The sequence below is a fragment of the Rattus rattus genome, chromosome 10 (assembly GCF_011064425.1).
Source record: "Rattus rattus isolate New Zealand chromosome 10, Rrattus_CSIRO_v1, whole genome shotgun sequence".
Lineage (NCBI taxonomy): Eukaryota > Metazoa > Chordata > Mammalia > Rodentia > Muridae > Rattus > Rattus rattus.
This window is the reverse complement of record NC_046163.1, coordinates 18,525,362-18,542,717: the sequence shown is the minus strand read 5'-3', so window position 1 is coordinate 18,542,717 and position 17,356 is coordinate 18,525,362. Positions and strand designations below refer to the sequence as shown.

At 39.6% G+C, this 17,356-nt stretch overlaps 1 protein-coding gene across 2 annotated transcripts in view; it reads left to right on the top strand.

The window, feature by feature from the left end:
• The window catches only part of Ptprc (protein tyrosine phosphatase receptor type C), a 112,950-nt gene that overhangs the window by 286 nt on the left and 95,308 nt on the right, over window positions 1-17,356 (top strand). The gene's annotated exons all lie outside the window — the stretch shown is intronic.

Genomic DNA, 17,356 nt, shown 5'->3' with positions numbered 1-17,356 from the left:
AGGACAAGTATGCCCTACTGGAGGGCAGCATACACTGTTTCTGTTTGAAATACATAAATGTTTCAGGGGAAGATCATAGTTTAATAGGAAAGCTCTCTCTCTCTCTCTCTCTCTCTCTCTCTCTCTCTCTCTCTCTCTCTCTCTCCCTCTCTCTCTCTCTCTCACTATCTCTCTGTTTGCAAACTGTTCAGGGATGTTACTAAAGCAATTGACCGCTTCTGCCACAGTTAGAGGAATTGTTAACTAAGTCAGTTTTTAACGCTTTTGATCAAAATATGAAGGGTTTAAAATCGCGAGACAGCTTTAGTTGCTTGTGTAAGCCAGTCTCTTCGGAGGACTTATTTCCTCAAATGTTAATGATTATTAAAATAGGGTTTTGAATACTTGGCTACAAAGAGGCTGACAAGAGCATTAGGTGCTTCAAAAAAATGTTAATTCTCCACATTGTCTTAGCACAGAATGTGTTTTGAATTATTCATTTTAGTTCTGCGACAAGGGTTCTTGTGAATTTTGCTGTGGAAATTCTTGTCTAGCCACCGCCCTTCCTGGTGATGGGTACAGAGCACAGACTTGAAAAGGTAGAAGTGTTACAATTCGTAAAATTCACACAAATGCTGTGTCCTTTAGGAGAGGGTGGCACCAAGCAGGCACAGCTTACTGAAGTTTGAGGCCTTCTCACACTTCTGGTCTGTACAATAAATTATCTCCTGAGCAGTTTCAGTTTGAGACGTGAGTCTGGTTGAGTAGCAAGTAACCGATAGACGACATTTCTCCTTACGGTGTTTAATCTTAGATACTTTTAGATAGGGAAAATAATTAGTCTTCTCAGAACACAATTTTATTTTTTTCCCGATGTTTACTCCTCTCGTTTCCCCTCATACACGGGGTACTAACATGGCTAATGTATGCTTTGTGGGCCTGTAGAGAGATGCAGCCTCAGACACTAGTTTGTTGATGCGACCGCAATAAGTTTGCCTTGCTTTTTAATTGGAAAGACGGATGTTTTTTAAAAATAAAAATCCATCTAGGTAAGCTGTGAACTTGCTTGGGTGAGATTTCCAGCATAAAGACAGTTTTAAAGACACAGAGAGCCTCAGAATCTTGTCACAATGCACAAACTTCTCAAGTCGTCAGCCCTCTATGATTTTTGTTATAATGAAAAGTGAATTGTGAAGATGAATTGAAGGGGGCATCTATGTATTTTTATCATACATTGGTATATTTCCACTGTAAGTACCCTCCTCAGAGCAAGTTCCTGATTCTTTTTAAATGGGTGTGAAAGAACATTGAGGTACCTTCAGGTCATAGAGCAAGTCACCACTGAATTATAAATCAGGGTATTATTTTTTTTGTACTGGAAGCATATTTGAATTCATAATCAAAGTGTGTATAAACCTTTAAATCAACTTTGCTATAAATACTTTATTTATAAAGTAAATTTATTTTAGAATAAATATTTTATTCTAAAAGATAGATATATTATTAATCAATATGTGGATAACGGCTAGGTGATAGATTGCTGAGGGAATGGTTTGATAAGGACCAAGTTTAACATAATTGCTCCCACAATGCTGAGGGTAAATATTTTTCTAAGGATAGTTTTCCTTAATGTGTGTGCTTACTGTTGGAAATACACACACTTACATAAATCATTCGTATTTGAAAATGGTGCTTACCATTTCAAGACACGTTTTTGTTTAGTGTTGAGAACGTATTAAGGCTTTAAATCATGTACTTTATTAAGCAACAATTGACTCAGATCCTACATTTTTTTTCATGGGATAAATTAATGCAGTATCTATAGGAAATAAACTTTCAGGGAACAACTCTTATTGCATGCTTTAGAAAAATAAAGAAGCACAATAAAACACTAGTGTAGGATCCACGGAAAGTACACACCACTCTGGCATTTTATTTTACTTATGAAATCCACATGAGACCGACGTTAAATTTAAGGTCTTCCAGAGCAACTGTAATGCTGTGTTTTTGACTCACAGAATGTCCCTGATCTCTCTGCTCTGTGCCTCTTTGCCGGGACAGTTGGATTCTGAATGCTTGTTTAAAACTTGTTAGTCGTTCTAGGGCACCGCGATAGCACAGAGAGCGCAGGTGGAGCTCAGGTTTTCTACCCCTAGTCAAGTTTTTCGCTAGGCCTATCTACCATCCCCATCACCTAATGGCTGAAGCGTCTTTAGCTGGGCCCTGAACAGCGTAGTGAGCTTTGTTCTGAGTCCCAGCTGTGAGAGCTCATTTCCTGAGCACAGCTCTTAGTTTTTCCATCACCGTTAAAATAATCTCATGTAACAAATAGGTACTTGGCCTTACATATCATAACATTTTGATACACATTATTTGTCGAATTTGACTCACTCTTATTATGTTATAAAAATAATGGGGGAGCCTAGGCTTTGGGGATGAGGACTTACTACTTTCATTTTTTTTCTTTTACACCTAACACATTTTCTCCTACCCTTGTCATTGCTAGAATTTGAAAAGTACTTTGCTAGAGGAGGGCAAAGGCAGATTAGTAATCAGGTATCCCTCTGTGGCTCCACACTCTGAACACAGGAGCGGAGTAGGGAACTGCAGGCAGCTGCCTTCTCGTTCTATTTGGTGCCTTTCCAACAGCGACAAGCAGTGAGGGCAGCATGCGCTCGTTTCTGCCTGGTTCACGCGCACATACATACCTACATGCAGCTTTGCAGACATGACACATATATGTAGTGCTTGGTTTACACACTGTGGTCATCTGTTATGTCGTCTGTGTCTCCTGGATCTCCACACACACACCCTTGCCTGTTTACTACTGAGGGCCTTGAACACACGTCCTTTAGCCATTTTTGTTTTCCTTTGGTCTAACTCGGTTACCTCTGTGTTCTTGAGCTTAGTTCCCACCTCCATACTAATCCTTCAGAAATGGAAAAGCCCTTTTCCTGTGGGCAATCATCCGCGTGTTTTACTGACAGCCAAACAACCAAAACCAAAACCAAAAACCCATTCCCTTATCTCCGCTGAGATCACCTCAATTCTGGGCTTCATTATCTTCTGTCTACAGTGATATGCCAGTATTTTTGTCACCAGTTTGAATCTCATTCTTTCTTTGTATAACTTAAAGGATTAAAATGGCAGGGGTGGGCACTCCTGAGGTTTCCTCATCAGCTATAATCCTTATTTACACACTGGCGTTCATTCTGCCAGGCCGGCAAACACCAGTGCTGGTCTTACTCCCCTCCCTTCGCACACTCCTCTTCCTGAACAGCCTTCCCTTCTCTTCGCCTTCCCTCCCCAACTCTTCCCTCCCCGCCCCTCTGCTCTCTTCTCTCTTCTTTTCCTTTCACCATGACTGGTTCAAAGAGAACCAGTGAGATGTGGTTTCGACCTCCAGTTCTCCTACGTCTCCCTGGCCTCTAAGGTTTTCCATAAAAGTCCTGTCTCCCTCTCTGACATTTTCTACCACCTTTCCCTGGAGTCTGTCAAGGATTATTTCAATTATTGTGGTGATTATGATGATGATGATGGTGGTGGTGGTGGTGGTGGTGGTGATGATGGTGGTGGTGGTGGTGTTGGTGATGATGGTGGTGGTGGTGGTGATGATGATGCAGGTGGGAGTTAATGAACATGTGTTTTTACTGACTGTACCCCACAGGGAAGCAGAAACTTTATCGTGTTTTTCTGAAATTCTGTGTCTGGGTTTAAGTCTGAGTTCTGGTCCTTCAATGGGCATCTAATGGAACTCTTCCATCTAACTATAGATAATGATGATGGCGGCTATAGATGAGGAACAGGGGAGGGGATGAGAGAAAGGAGAGGAGGACCGGGAGGATAGGAAGAGGCACACTGGGAGGCTGGAGACAGAAATCTTGTCATGCTTACATACATTTATTTTTAATTAATATGTTTACAGTTTGATACCTTTTGTTATTTCTTTCTTTCATACCTATCTATTTGGAGGGGGTTGATATTCCAAATTTCTTGAAACTTCATGGAAGTATTTTCCTTAATTCTTCCTTGAAGGGCTCTTGCTAATGTCTCGTTAGAGGTCAGACCGATGCTGGGGAGGGGGTCAGGAAGAAAGACGGAAGGAAGCTCAAGCAGCAGCTCTAACAGGTGCACCATGGCAGACTTTGCCAGTGGTAGTTTGGATGCTGGTCCTAGGCTCCCTTCGAAGGTGGGTGGAAGATTTTCCATCACCTCACACACTACTCTTTCTAGTCATCATGCTATTAAATTACTTATGCAGAAAGAAACTGTAATGGACCCCATTTCTGTCCAGGTTTAATTATCTATATTTTTCTGTACTAGATTCCCTAACCACATAGAGGTCGCCTGTCAGTGAAGGACCAGGCATGGCTTCTACTCATACATAGATAGAAGCTTTTAGAGAGGAGACAAAATAAAAACTAAACACTTCAGATTATTCACTTAGCAACATCATATGATATCTATTAATATATAATATCCATATATACAAAAATAAAATTTATACTGGTTACATATACTGAGTTTTGTGTATACAGCCCTAGCCAATATTTAGATTTTAAAACATCTAATTATTATTGAAAGACTTGAATGTATTCCTACTTACATGTTGATGAGTTAATTTAATTTTTATCTGTCAATAAACCCTTAGAGATAACAATTAGAAGCAGAAAATTACATGTTTGCGCACCACACAGAAAAGACAAAAAAATAAATCGAGACAATGTTTCCTCCCCTCTTATCAAGGATGGCAACAGATGTATACAAAGCTGATGTGTGATAAAAAATAAAAATCTTCAGTGTCTCATCGGAGTTCTGTCAACTGATTCATTTGTGAAAGATAATAAACAAGATTTTCAATTTTTTTTTATTTAATTCTTTATTACAGACCTCAGCCCAAGCAGATAGGATTGTGTTTTCTCGTGCTTAGCTTTATAATGTGTAAAACGTTTATTTCCTGTTCTTTCTAAAAAGAGGGACAATAATCTGAGGTGAAAAGATAGTTCACTAACTAAACTGATCTTCTGTGTATCCTACCCATGATAAAAATTAAAATTAAGAGGCAATAATATTCAAGAGAAAATGGTTAGCACTCATATAGGAAAAATAACTCTTCCCCATTCAAACTGTAGCAACTAGAAACAAACAACCAAAAAAAACCATACCCTCACATCAGTCAGTAAAGCAGTGATCTTCCCCCACTGGATGAAAGGCAAGTTCTGAGAGTAACTCCTTCCTTACCTGACATGTATTAGTTGGTCAGGGGACTGTACCCAAGGTCACTGATAAAGACACTTCTCTACGAGTAACTAACACAGTTTTTTCTTATTCAAGCAGTTTAGTGAACCTTATTTAAGTCACAGTTGTGCCAAGAAATGTCATCAGAGTTATGGTGATAAAATAGGTTCATGGTATTTTAAGTGTTCTTACACAGAGAAGAACCCACAATAACTTATCTTCTGATCAGAGAAGTACAGAGAGTAATAAGTTATGAAACAGAAGTCATTCCATACTGGGAAACGCCATTACACTGGGAGCAGGAAATTGAAAATCTAACTGTACAGATTTTATAACACTGGTGTATGATATTTTCCATTTTTGGACACTTTGCTTATCTATAAAGTATCATACAAGCATTAAAAATATACTATTCATTAACATAACTTGAAAACCATGCAATATTTTCTGAACACGTTAGTGATAATTGTGAGGTCCAGTGAAATCACGGCGTACATCCCTTTGACTCACTTCCAATTCAGTAGCTTTCAAAGTAGCAGAGAATATTCAGACCATATAATCTTGGTACAAGGATGTTTTAACTTGATTTTTTTTATAAAATAAAGATTCCTTTAGATAACACCAACATATTAGAGTTTTCTTTAAACTGCAGAAGAAATTCTCATTAGGTTAATTTAATTTCCAGGGCATCTCTGTCTCTACTATAATAAATTTTTCCATTTATATTTTCCCGAACCAGTATTCAACAACATAATTTTCATTTAAACTTCACGATTGCCGGCATCATAACAATTTCCTGACTCAATTTTATTCGGTTCAAATTGTGACAGTTTCAGCTTGTTCCTCTGGGGTTTCTTCTTGGTGGCCTTTATTTTTCTAAGTATAATTTTTGCTAAACAAGCAATAAATATAATTTTTAAAAAATTATTTTTTTAAAACAATAAACACTTTTTACAGGTTGATTCAGCTACTGTTAGTTTTCAAATTTTATTGTTGAGTTTCAGGAAACATGTAATAAAACAAAATCTAATTTTTCATGTTTTCTCAAGCTTGTCTATATGAGCATTGTGAAGCATCCGTTTTTAGTTTTTGGCCACACTGTGAGCTGAGAGCTCCTCAGTCAGATTTATCTTGAGATTTTTTTTAAGAAAGAATTTTAATTATTTCTTAGGTAACCAAAGAGAACGTCATTTTAAAGACGAGTCAGCTAGAATTAAGTTTGATCAATGACCATGCCTTGCCCTAGTACTTTACTCTAGCTTCTTATTCCTCAGTGGAACCATGGCTAAAGAACAGGGTCTAGTACAGAATGATGGATGGAAATATCAAAGTTTCCCACCATGGCTCCTTGCCTTTCGTAAAAGTGAAGGCCATTAGCATAACATTGCTAATGGACATAACACATTCGGCTTGAATTCTTCTACACATCTGTAGCTTTATCTGTATCCATGCTATTGCTGTCAATTGGATTTTTTTAAGAACATTTTCCTGCCTCTCAATGGTTGGCCATGCTCCCTTTTCATCTGTGTGTATTTTCTTTCTCCAAGTGAGCAAATTACAGTTGCTTTTCAGAAGTTAACAGTCAAATCCCCTTCTCCACTACATTCTGTGCTATGAGCATTCTGTCTTGAGGGGAGGAGGTCTCGGGGAGTGCTCCTCCTTCCTGGCTCTCCTCCTCCCCTGCCCCTCTGTCTCAGTTTCTAGTTTTCTCTCTGTGCCCACAGAACCCTGTAACTATCGCTGGATGCCTTCTTATTCACCATTGTCAACTCCCCTACACCGTCCGTGTGGATGGGTGGCTAGACTGTGAATGTCTGCTGTGCGTGTATAAAGCACTTGCCAATTCATATGAATAATTTGAATCCTGTCTTTTCATTGTTGCTGCTTCTGCAAATTGCCCAAAGTGACATTTTCTACATGGCAAGTTCATAAAGAAATAAAAGAAAATGGAGACTCTGAAATCATGATTCTCCTTCTTTTGATTGGAGGCTATGTATAACATTCTCTAATTTTTTTTCCTGAGTAAACCATTATAATTTTAGACAAGTTGAGAAGTGCATAAATAAATAAAGAGTAGACTCAAGGTAAATTTCACAAACAAAGAGAAGTTGTAGACTATTGGCACTCAAGACCTAAAATATCCCTCAGTATCTCATTTAATCTTGTCAACTAAATCCATCCACTCATTCATTTTGTAAATTTGATGAACAAGTATTCGATGAGTGATTTCTTCACATAGCATCCAGGAAGTCCATGCCTTCCACTGGTCCACATAAAGTCTATGATCTGGAATATGCCGGGTAAGAGGAGATTTTAAGTCTTTCCAGGGTCCCACCCCAGACTCAAAAGTTCACAAGATAGTAATGTATTTTATTGCAAATGCTTATTGGCAGTGATTATTATTCTATATTTATATATAGAATATAGAATATATTTTTTAAAAATCACTCTTTTAAGACATAATACTCAAAAAAACCCGAAATAAACAAAATTGACCTCTATTTCTACAAATTATCTTCAGGACATCGGTACTACTATTTTTTTTTATTTTTTTCTGTAAATATTTCTGTGGAAGATGTTTAGAACTTCTGATGAACTGTGAAGATGATTAGATATTTAATTTTAAAAAAAGTTGTAGATACTACAAGCATCTGAGAAATCACTGTAATTTGCTTTACTTGTTTTTCGATTTCTTTTGAGAAGACAACTTATGGAGAAAAAGTCTTAAAATAGACATCTGTCTATAACTATCATACAAACAGCTCCTGCTTTATTTTTTTTTAATAGTATCAGTACGGATGCAGTTGATTACATTGTATTTTTTTCTTTGATTGGATTTGAATTCCAGAGTAACATCCCAAAGTCATCAGCTAGTCACAATCTAAGGCTGAGTCAGGGGAAGTCTCCTGTATTAACCTTTCCTCATCTGTATCTATTTTTCAGTACATTTTTTTGTGTTAACTCAATCTCGTTAGTGTTCCAGCTAGATAACCAGGTACTTAGAGGCATGACAATGTTTATATGTAAAACACAGCAGGAAAAAATGGCATTTGGCCATCTCAGAGGTGCCCTGTACCGCGGCATTCACTATAAACCATCCACTTGGTTTAGCTCCTTCCGTGCGTCATTGTTCACTGAGCTTTGCACATCTTTGGCAAAATCTAACTCACTAGAGATTGCGTTTCCATGATGAAAGGCACACACACACACACACACACACACACACACACACACACACACACCCTGCTTTGATTGATATCTGTTTGCCACGAATGCCAATGTCACCTAATACACAAGTAAGTATGCTAACAATTTAAGAGGCTGAAGAAGCACAGGATGGCCTCTGTCTTAACGTGGGTTATATGAGGAAAATAATGGATTTCCCCCTAATTTAACTTGCTTTTGATATTACACAAAGTGAAAGGTACTGAATAAATCACTCAAGTGTCTAATTCTTTTTTTGTTGTTCTGAAGTGCAAAGGAAGTAATTTGACCTTTGCTAAACGCTTTGAACATAGAGAACACACAATGCTCTCATCTTGCTCCAGGAAGCACAGGCATCAGAACATCTTCCCACAGACAGCCCAGAGCATGGCAGATGCATCCCACAGTGGCACTGCCCACATTTCCATTCTAGCAATGTACTTACTGATGGCTTAATACAATGAATATAGATGGCCAATCAGAAAAGTTCAAGTCACAAATGTTGACCCTTCTAACATCTAAGGTAGGTGTTAACTTACTCCTTATGAATCTTAAATAAGTCTCATTTCCAATGATCTGGGTGTCTGGGCTCTGAATCTTACTATAGGCTCTTTAGATATGATCAAAATATATCATAGCTAAAGGAACATTTAGTGATACCCAGGCTAATCAATTCAGAGTCTTGATAGTGTGAGGGAGCCACACACACACACACACACACACACACACACACACACACACACACACACACACACACACACACACACGAATAGCAGATAAATGAAGAAGACAGAGCCTGGGGCCTGAGCTTGGTAACAGTGTGGATGTTAGTAATGTCAGATTCAGTGATGTAATGAAGTCAGTCTTAAAGTATTACCACGATTCCTCTCTGGGTCTACTGCCCTTAAAATACTGTAGAAATTGCTCAATTTCTTCAGACATGATATTGAAATAATAACAGGGAGTGTAAATGAGAGAGAGCCTGTTCACTGACTCAGTTGCTTTCAGGGTCATCCCTCTGTGCTGGAAGTTGTTCTACGTAAGAAGAGGTGCTCCACTTCCATGCAAAAGGTGCTCATGTGTGAGTAAGAAGGAGCGGTTGAGAAATACTCATATATTAGTAAGTGCTACAGAGAAAATTAAACAGTGTAATGTGGGAAAAGGCCAGATCTATGAGTGTAGGTTTCTTTAAATGGAGGACTCAAGGAGGATTTTCAAGAGGACAAGTCATTGAGCTACTTGCTGACTGTGTGAAGAAGTACATGATGTGTTGAGAGTTTGGCAAGGGCAAAGGTCCTGTGGTTAGAGCAAACAAAGTAAGGCGCTTAAGGCATAGAAAGGTCAAGTGTGGTGTTATGGTAAACAGGAAGCTGAGCAGGAGACAAGTCTAGAATTCACTGATAGCCAGCATGGTGACTCATGCCTTTAATACCAGCACTCAGACGGCAGAGGCAGGCAGATCTTTGTGAGTTGGAGACCAGCCTGGTCTATATAATGAGTACCAGGACAGCTAGGGGTACATAGTAAGATCCTGTCTCAAAAAGAAAAGAAACAAAACAAAAATAGAAGTCACCATAAGTATAGTGAGAAGATGCCATTTGGAATCTCTAAAATGAGGACCATCTAATCTTCTGTGTTAAAAACAGTGCCCTGGATGCTGTGAAGAAACCGGGCTGAATGTAAATCAATCCTTGCACAAGAAGAATTGGTGACTGGGGGATTGGGGGGCGGGGTAGTAGACACTCACATAGAATCAAGACAAGTGGCTTCACGGAAGGTACCTGAGGATCAGTGAAAATGATCCTGAAGGATGATGGGGAGATGAGACAGCCTGTGAGGAGACACAGATGGATTTACCTCACGTGAGTGTGAAGGACTTTGCACACTTGCTGGTGTGCCATGAGTGATAGATCGTTTAAGTGCACATAAAACTCCAACATCCTGCCCCTTCTTGAAAGGTGAGGCAGACAAGTGGAGGTGACCCTCTCTGTCCTGTGGGTTACCTCCAAGCACTCTGACCAGAAAGTTAAAAATTACCTTGTATTCAGCAAGTGGTTGACTTGGGGCTTTGTTGTGAGATCGTTGTTATTCTCTAAAGGTTGTTTCTAAACCAAAAGTTGAAATCTTCCATTTTGTTGAAAAATTTGAAAGCTAATTGGCTATCCACCAGGCAGGTGTTAGGTAGAAACTAATACCCTTGAATAATTATAAATCATGCTCATGAGAATAAATCCTTTAACAGGTGACTATCGTTTTGATCACTTCAGGCGTGGTAGATATTTTATTTTATTTCTTTTGTCTTGTTTGGACTTTTCATTTTAGTACATCTTGTTTTGTCCTCATGGGTTCATTAATTAAAAAAAAAAAGCTTCGTGAGGAAAAAGAGTCCCTTTAACAACTCAACACTCTACCGTGCTACCTCCTTGCCTTTAATACAAATAACTCCCCTACTGATGTTTCCAGATATGTAGGCAATATACCAGGAGAATATTCTAAAAGGAAATAGCTATATTTAATTTTCCTTGTTCTAATATTAAATACTACAACCGAGGGTGAGTAAGTAAGAACAGGGGAGTAGCACTGAAGGTCTGGGTGCCTGGTTCTCTACAAACTGCCCCATGAACTTTTGCAGTCTGTGTTTGCTGGGCATTCAGCCTGGGTTCTTCTGTGTGCTTGGCAAGCGCTCTGCTACGGACTGAGCTAAGGTCCTAGGCTCTTGGCTATAAATTTCATTAAAAGAAGCCACATATTTAAACTGAAAGCACGATCTAGATGTCTTTTGGCACTTATTCTGTTTATTGTGCTTTTAATTTCCTTTTTTTTTTAAACGTTGAGAACAGACACTAAATGCTTTGACATTTTTTCTGTGACGTCTGTAGTGAGAACCATGAAATGACACTGGAGAGAGAAAGTCATGCAGTTTTTTCTCCTTATGTCTGATGTTCGCTCATACAGCCATAAAGAAGCAACGCGGCACATCTGCTTAAGCCTTATGTGAAAGAATAATCAGGACAGCAAATGGAAGGGCGATAGGGGAGACAAATACTGTAGTGTTCGGGATAGAGATCATCACACATGTATGTATTCTGTGCCAACTGGTTTACCAAGAAGCACGATTGCTACCATGTAGAGAAACCTACATTGCATATGCATAAAGTATATATATATATATATATATATATATATATATGAGCTTAGGAAATGTAAGGAATCTGTTCCCTAAAGGTCTCAGAAGGGTTAGCTCGATTACATGACAGCATTCATTTCTGTTCCGGGGATAGAAGTGTGAGGCAGCGATACCATTCTGTTGAAATGAGACAGGAATGCAGTCTTTATAAATGTCACCAGCTGTGACTGGCCCTTGCTGGGTGGCAATCCTAGGACAGATGGAACCCACCAGACAGACCATCCGGAAGCTCAGGAGAAGGGAGGGGGCATCTCATCGTGGCTGAGATGAAAGCTACTTACAGGTTGACGTAGACGAGGAAATCACCAAAGCCTTTGAAACAGCACATTTTCCCCTTGCTGAGCGTAGACAGTGGTTTGTGAGGGCAGCTAGGAAGCATGGAAAAAAAACCAATATGGAGACTGGCCAGTGAGAGATCAAAGACCAGAAGAACCTCAAAGCTCTGGAAGGGAAACAAGTCGGATCCTGCATGACGAGGACTTCAAAGATGGGGCGCCAGATCATAAAAATAGTTTGAGTTGTCGAGTCTAAGATGTGTGCCAGTTTTGTCACATTCTGTTTCCGGGAGGGCTGTAAAATGGAAGATACTTTCGATTCATGTCAATTTGATTAGACGTATCTTCCCAGGCATCACAGCCAATTTATAAAAGAAAAGGTACATATAGACCCAAACGCACGCCCTTTTCTTATCTGTTCGATACAATCCATTGTCTTAGCATCGGTTTTAACATTAAAACTTTTAAATCTGGAGTGACTAAAGAAAAATCACTGTGAAAGCAGTTCATAAGGACAATGAGCGGGACAGTACAAATAGTCCCGTATTTGAGTGGAAATTTATGAACGGGCTTGGAATTCCGCCGTTAACAATATGTGCAAGTTCCATTTGCTTCTTCAAGAGTTGTGGCATAAGTTGAAATTTTGGTGCTGGACCTAGGCCCCCTGCATGCATGGAGCAGATGAGCAGCTTGGTCTTCATGCGGGTCCCCCAATAATTGGAGCGGGTGCCGTCCCTCAGTATGTAGCCTGCCTGCCCTTGTCTGGTCTCAGTGGGAGAGGATGTACCTAAATGAGCTGCAACTTGGTGTGTGTGGGGAGTCGGAGGGGGGTGGTGTTTGGGGGATTGAAAGGATTGGGGGATATATGTGGAGGGTAACACTAGAGGGGGACTTCCCCGTATCAAAAGAGATGGAGAAGGTGGAATTGGGTAGGATTTGCATGAGGGGGTACTGGGAGGAAGAGGGGGTAGTATTGAGATCTAAAGAGACTAAATAATTAACTTAAAAAGAGCAACAGTTAATGTGCTAGTCTTTAAATCAAAATACAGAAAAATGAAATGCAAGGTCATTTTAATGCAGATTCCTATTTTGAAATTAATCTGTTTTAAAGTCATCTGCATTTGCTAAAGAATAGCAGATTAGGAAAAAATAAATAAATGTGGCTCATAAAATACAGTTTTGTGTGAAGTTGACTCTAATTTTCTGTTTAGTCAGAAACTTCTCATAAAGGTGTCATTCAATTGGAGACTGGTATAATTTAGAAGGAAATGTTTACATAAATGTATTTGTGGCCCAAATAAAACAAAAACAAAAACCAAGCAAGACCCCCCCAAATCAAAACACTGAAAGTAAAAACTCACACATGGGCTTCAATTTTAATTCAGGCATTACTTTATCCCATATATTATGTTGAAACAGAAAGTTTAATAATTGTAAAACAAAGGTAAGACATATGTCGTTAAAATAAAAAACATCTCTTTTGTCTGTGAATTTCCTCAGACAGTCACATTTCTAGGGCTATCACCCAGAATTTGCTTTCTCCAGGCCACCGTCTTGTAGGCCGAACATCTGATGGGACCTTAGACCTTGGCTTTCCCAAGATCCTGTCTTATAGATATATGTGCCTTACACTTGTTAAGAAAGTGGCCAGGGTTTGAAATCTACAATTACAACACACAATCAACTGTGGCATTTTCAATGGCTTTTCAAATTAAATACGTTTCTAATTTCTTTAAAAAACAATATTGAGAGCTACCCTTGAAAACATTAGGGCTCCAGATGTTTTTCTTTACTGTGTTAATTGATTTGCGGTCCATCGAAATGTTGTTAAAATGTCCAGAAGTTCACAGTAATGACGACACATGGATCAGATTAAAATTCTTTTTTATGCAGAAAAAAATAACAACAAGAAAATGGCTTACTCTTCTCTGTTCAAGTAAGTGGATTGCAACAGTCAAGTCATAATTAAGCTTTTATTCTTAATTATTCATTTTCTCAATTTAAAATAAATAAAAGAGAGGTAAGGGGGTGTATAACATACCCTACACCAATCGAGATTCTCAGTGCAAGTTTTGGTCTTGTGAAGACGACACACAGTGGCACATTTTCTGTTTTCGTGTGTTGTCGTGCTTTGCAACTGTGTCAATTGGCCAACCATTTTGAAATTATTTCTCTTAATTTGGAGATGTTAATATAATTATCCCACTTCCCACTTTACCTCCCTCCCTCCCACATCCCTCTTCTTGCTTGCATTCAAATTCATGCTATCCTTTTCTTTTACATGAATTGGATTACATGCATATATGTATATACAGATAGACATCCCTAAATCAATCCTGCTCGGCCTGTGGAATGTTACTTGTATGTTTGCTCTCTGCATTGACCATTTGGTATTGCAGAATGTTGGCGTGCTCTTCTCCAGGGAAGGCTATTTGTTCTGTTCTCAGCAGTCCGTGGTTGGCTGCAGTTCTTTGCGTGGAGTTGAGGCCTTGTGCCCTCCACTCCACCTACTTTGGCTCATCTGTTATTGTCCTTGTTCATCTCATGGCAAAGTTGCCATGTTGGTGAGACGCTATGAGTGTAGCTTAAATTAATAAAATAGTACTGCTTTTCAGTCTCACAGTCTCTTCTCTAGAGATATTTTAATTTCCTCTTACCTCGTTTCAACTATGCGTCCCTGGTATCAGAGAGTTAAATAATACACTCCGTAACCAGAGAAAAACCATATGAAGGAAGGTCTCGCAACGTTCACACGAATGTGTGAATAACAGCAATATTTTAGTAAAATTAACATTGTATTTTTATGGAAAATAGATGAATGTTAAAATTAAAAAAATAAATGATTATTATTTCTAGGTTAAAGTTATGAGTTAGAGATTTGGTGAACAAATACTGAAGAAAATTTGTCCAAGGAAAATCTGCACTGGACAGGATCTATCAGAACAACTCAGTTCCTCCAGTGCAGGAGTCTTTTGTTTTATATGACCCAATTCTCCTTTACTTTCACACAGTTTATGTTGCACAGAGGTAGTCAAAATAAGGTGGGGTGGGGTTGTTGTTTTTTTTTTTTTTTTTTTGGTACAAAATATAACAGGCTAGGAATGGGAATGCCCCTCGTGGGTATTGGTATTTTTAAATGACACATATCCGTGAGGTTTGTTGGATACTGTACAAAGTGTTCGAAGGGGACAGCATATCATTTATAAAAACCTCGAGTGTTCAAAAACACTTAAGGGTGAGAAATATTGTCAGTTGCAATGATATATGGACTATTTAAAGAGTGAAAAGGGTTTAACAAATCAGTATTGATATGTGTTCACTCTAAGTGTTACTTATCCATACACCCACAGCTCCGTGTACTAAAGACAGTTTGCTCTTTGCTTCAGAAAGAGATAGAGAGAGAGAGACAGAGAGATGGGGGAGGGGAGAGAGAGGGGGAGAAGAAGAGGGAGAGGGAGAGAGAGAAAGAAAGGGAAAGAGGGAGAGGGAGAGAGAGAGGGGAGGGAGGAAGAGGGGAACAGGGAGAGAGGAGGAGAGGGGAAAAGGGAGAGAGGGAAAGAGGAGAGAGGGAGGGGGGAGGAAAGGGGAGGGGAGGGAGGGGAAGGGGAGAAGGGAGAGGGGGAGAGGGAAAGGGAGAGGAAGGGAGGGGAGAGGGAGAGAGGGGAAGAGGGAGAGGGAGGGGGAGGGGAGGGGAGAGGGAGAGAGAAAGAGAGGGAGAGGGAGAGGGAGAGGGAGAGGGAGAAGGAGAGGGGGGGGGAGAGGGGGAGGAGAGGTGTCAACGTCTTAGGTATCTATTAGCCTGTTTCTCCTTTAAAAGAGACCCCTGCAGCCATGTCAGTGATGATTTCAGATAGTGTTTGTTAGGGAGAGTAAACACTACGTGTGGCAGATGTGTTCCTATTTTTTGCAAATGGAAGAAGGGATCTGTTATCTTCAGTTTTTAAATTAAAAGATATTGCTGCTTTTCTTTCTTTCTTACCTCTGCCCTTCCTACTCTCTGCCTTTTCCTGGTCCTGGCACCTTTTGCTAGAAGACAGGACCTGGTACAGAGGCAGCCGCCTGCTCGGGGGCTACTGAAGGCTATTAGATTCCCAACTTGTGGTCGATGCTAGACCGAAGAACCCATCTGCAGAACTTTGTCACACAGGACAGGGCTAGCTTCTCATTCCTTGCTACACCTTCCTTAAGGAAATTAACTGACTTTGTGTTTTGCAAAAGAGTCGCGTCATGGAGACAGGCTAGAGAATGGGTAAGGAAGGGAAGTTTAGTTTCTATGAGGTGGGAGTTGAGAGTTCAGACTCTGTTCAGTCTTCCAGATGGACATCAAAACCAAGGCACCACATCCTGTGACTAAGACTTGTTAAAGGGAGGGAACGTGTATCTTAGAATAACAGGAAAAGACATTAGACAGGGTGGTAAAATCAGAAAAGGGAGAAAAATCGATTTTGCTTAAAATGGAAGTTCTGTTGTTTAAGTTTCTAAGATGTGTAAAGTTCACCTTGTTCTGAAATAAGGCCATTTACTTAGATTGCATGTGTGTGTGTGTTCATGTCCATGTTAAATGCTTCCCCTTACTGTTTCCCACAGAGCAAAGTTTGTGTTCTCATCTAAAACATATAGTCATTAGTCCATTGCAAATCTCCCATGTGCCTTTGTTAATCAGTTACTCTCATTTAACTCTAAATAAATTCCTTGTAGACAGATACTGCTCTAAAATCACACACATACCTGAGCTGAAGTGTGTGTGTGTGTGTGTGTGTGTGTGTGTGTGTGTGTGTGTGTCCCATTTACTGGACATAATCATTTACAGTTTCTATAAATAGTGTTCTCATTTCACACTCCCTTGCTGCTTCTGGATTCTGACTGAGTCCAGAAGCAGAAGTTATGAAATACTATGAGAAATCTTTTTGCTTGTATTTTTCTCTGAATTCCCACCAAAATGGAAAAAAACAGAAGTCTGTAGACATCCATTCTGGCTGAGTTCTGTCCCTAAGGGTTTTTCCCAGTCCCGGTTTCACAGGATGCCTCTGGCCAGTTACAGTCACTGCTCAGGGGCTATCTCTTACAGCTCAGTGCTCTTCCTGAATGTACGCAGAAGCTCCTAGCTCTCCCACTGCTGGGTCTTGTATAGCACTTACATGTGTAGCATTTCTTTCACAATTAGACAGGGACAGCTCAGCTATTGCTGGTGCTTAAAGAACGTGCTTGACTAAATTTAAACTGTATGAAATGGTAGGAGTTTGTGTTGTGTGTGTGTGTGTGTGTGTGTGTGTGTGTGTGTGTGTGTGTGTGTTTGTGTGTGTGTGTGGTGTGTGTGTGTCTGTGTGTGTGTGTGTGTGTGTGTGTACATGTGATGTGTGTATGTATGGTGTCTGTGTGTGTGTGTGTGTGTGTGTGTGTGTGTGTGTGTGTGTGTAATTGAATTTCTAAGACAGAGTTCTAGACCTGGCAAATTTGTGTGAAAGGCTAGAAA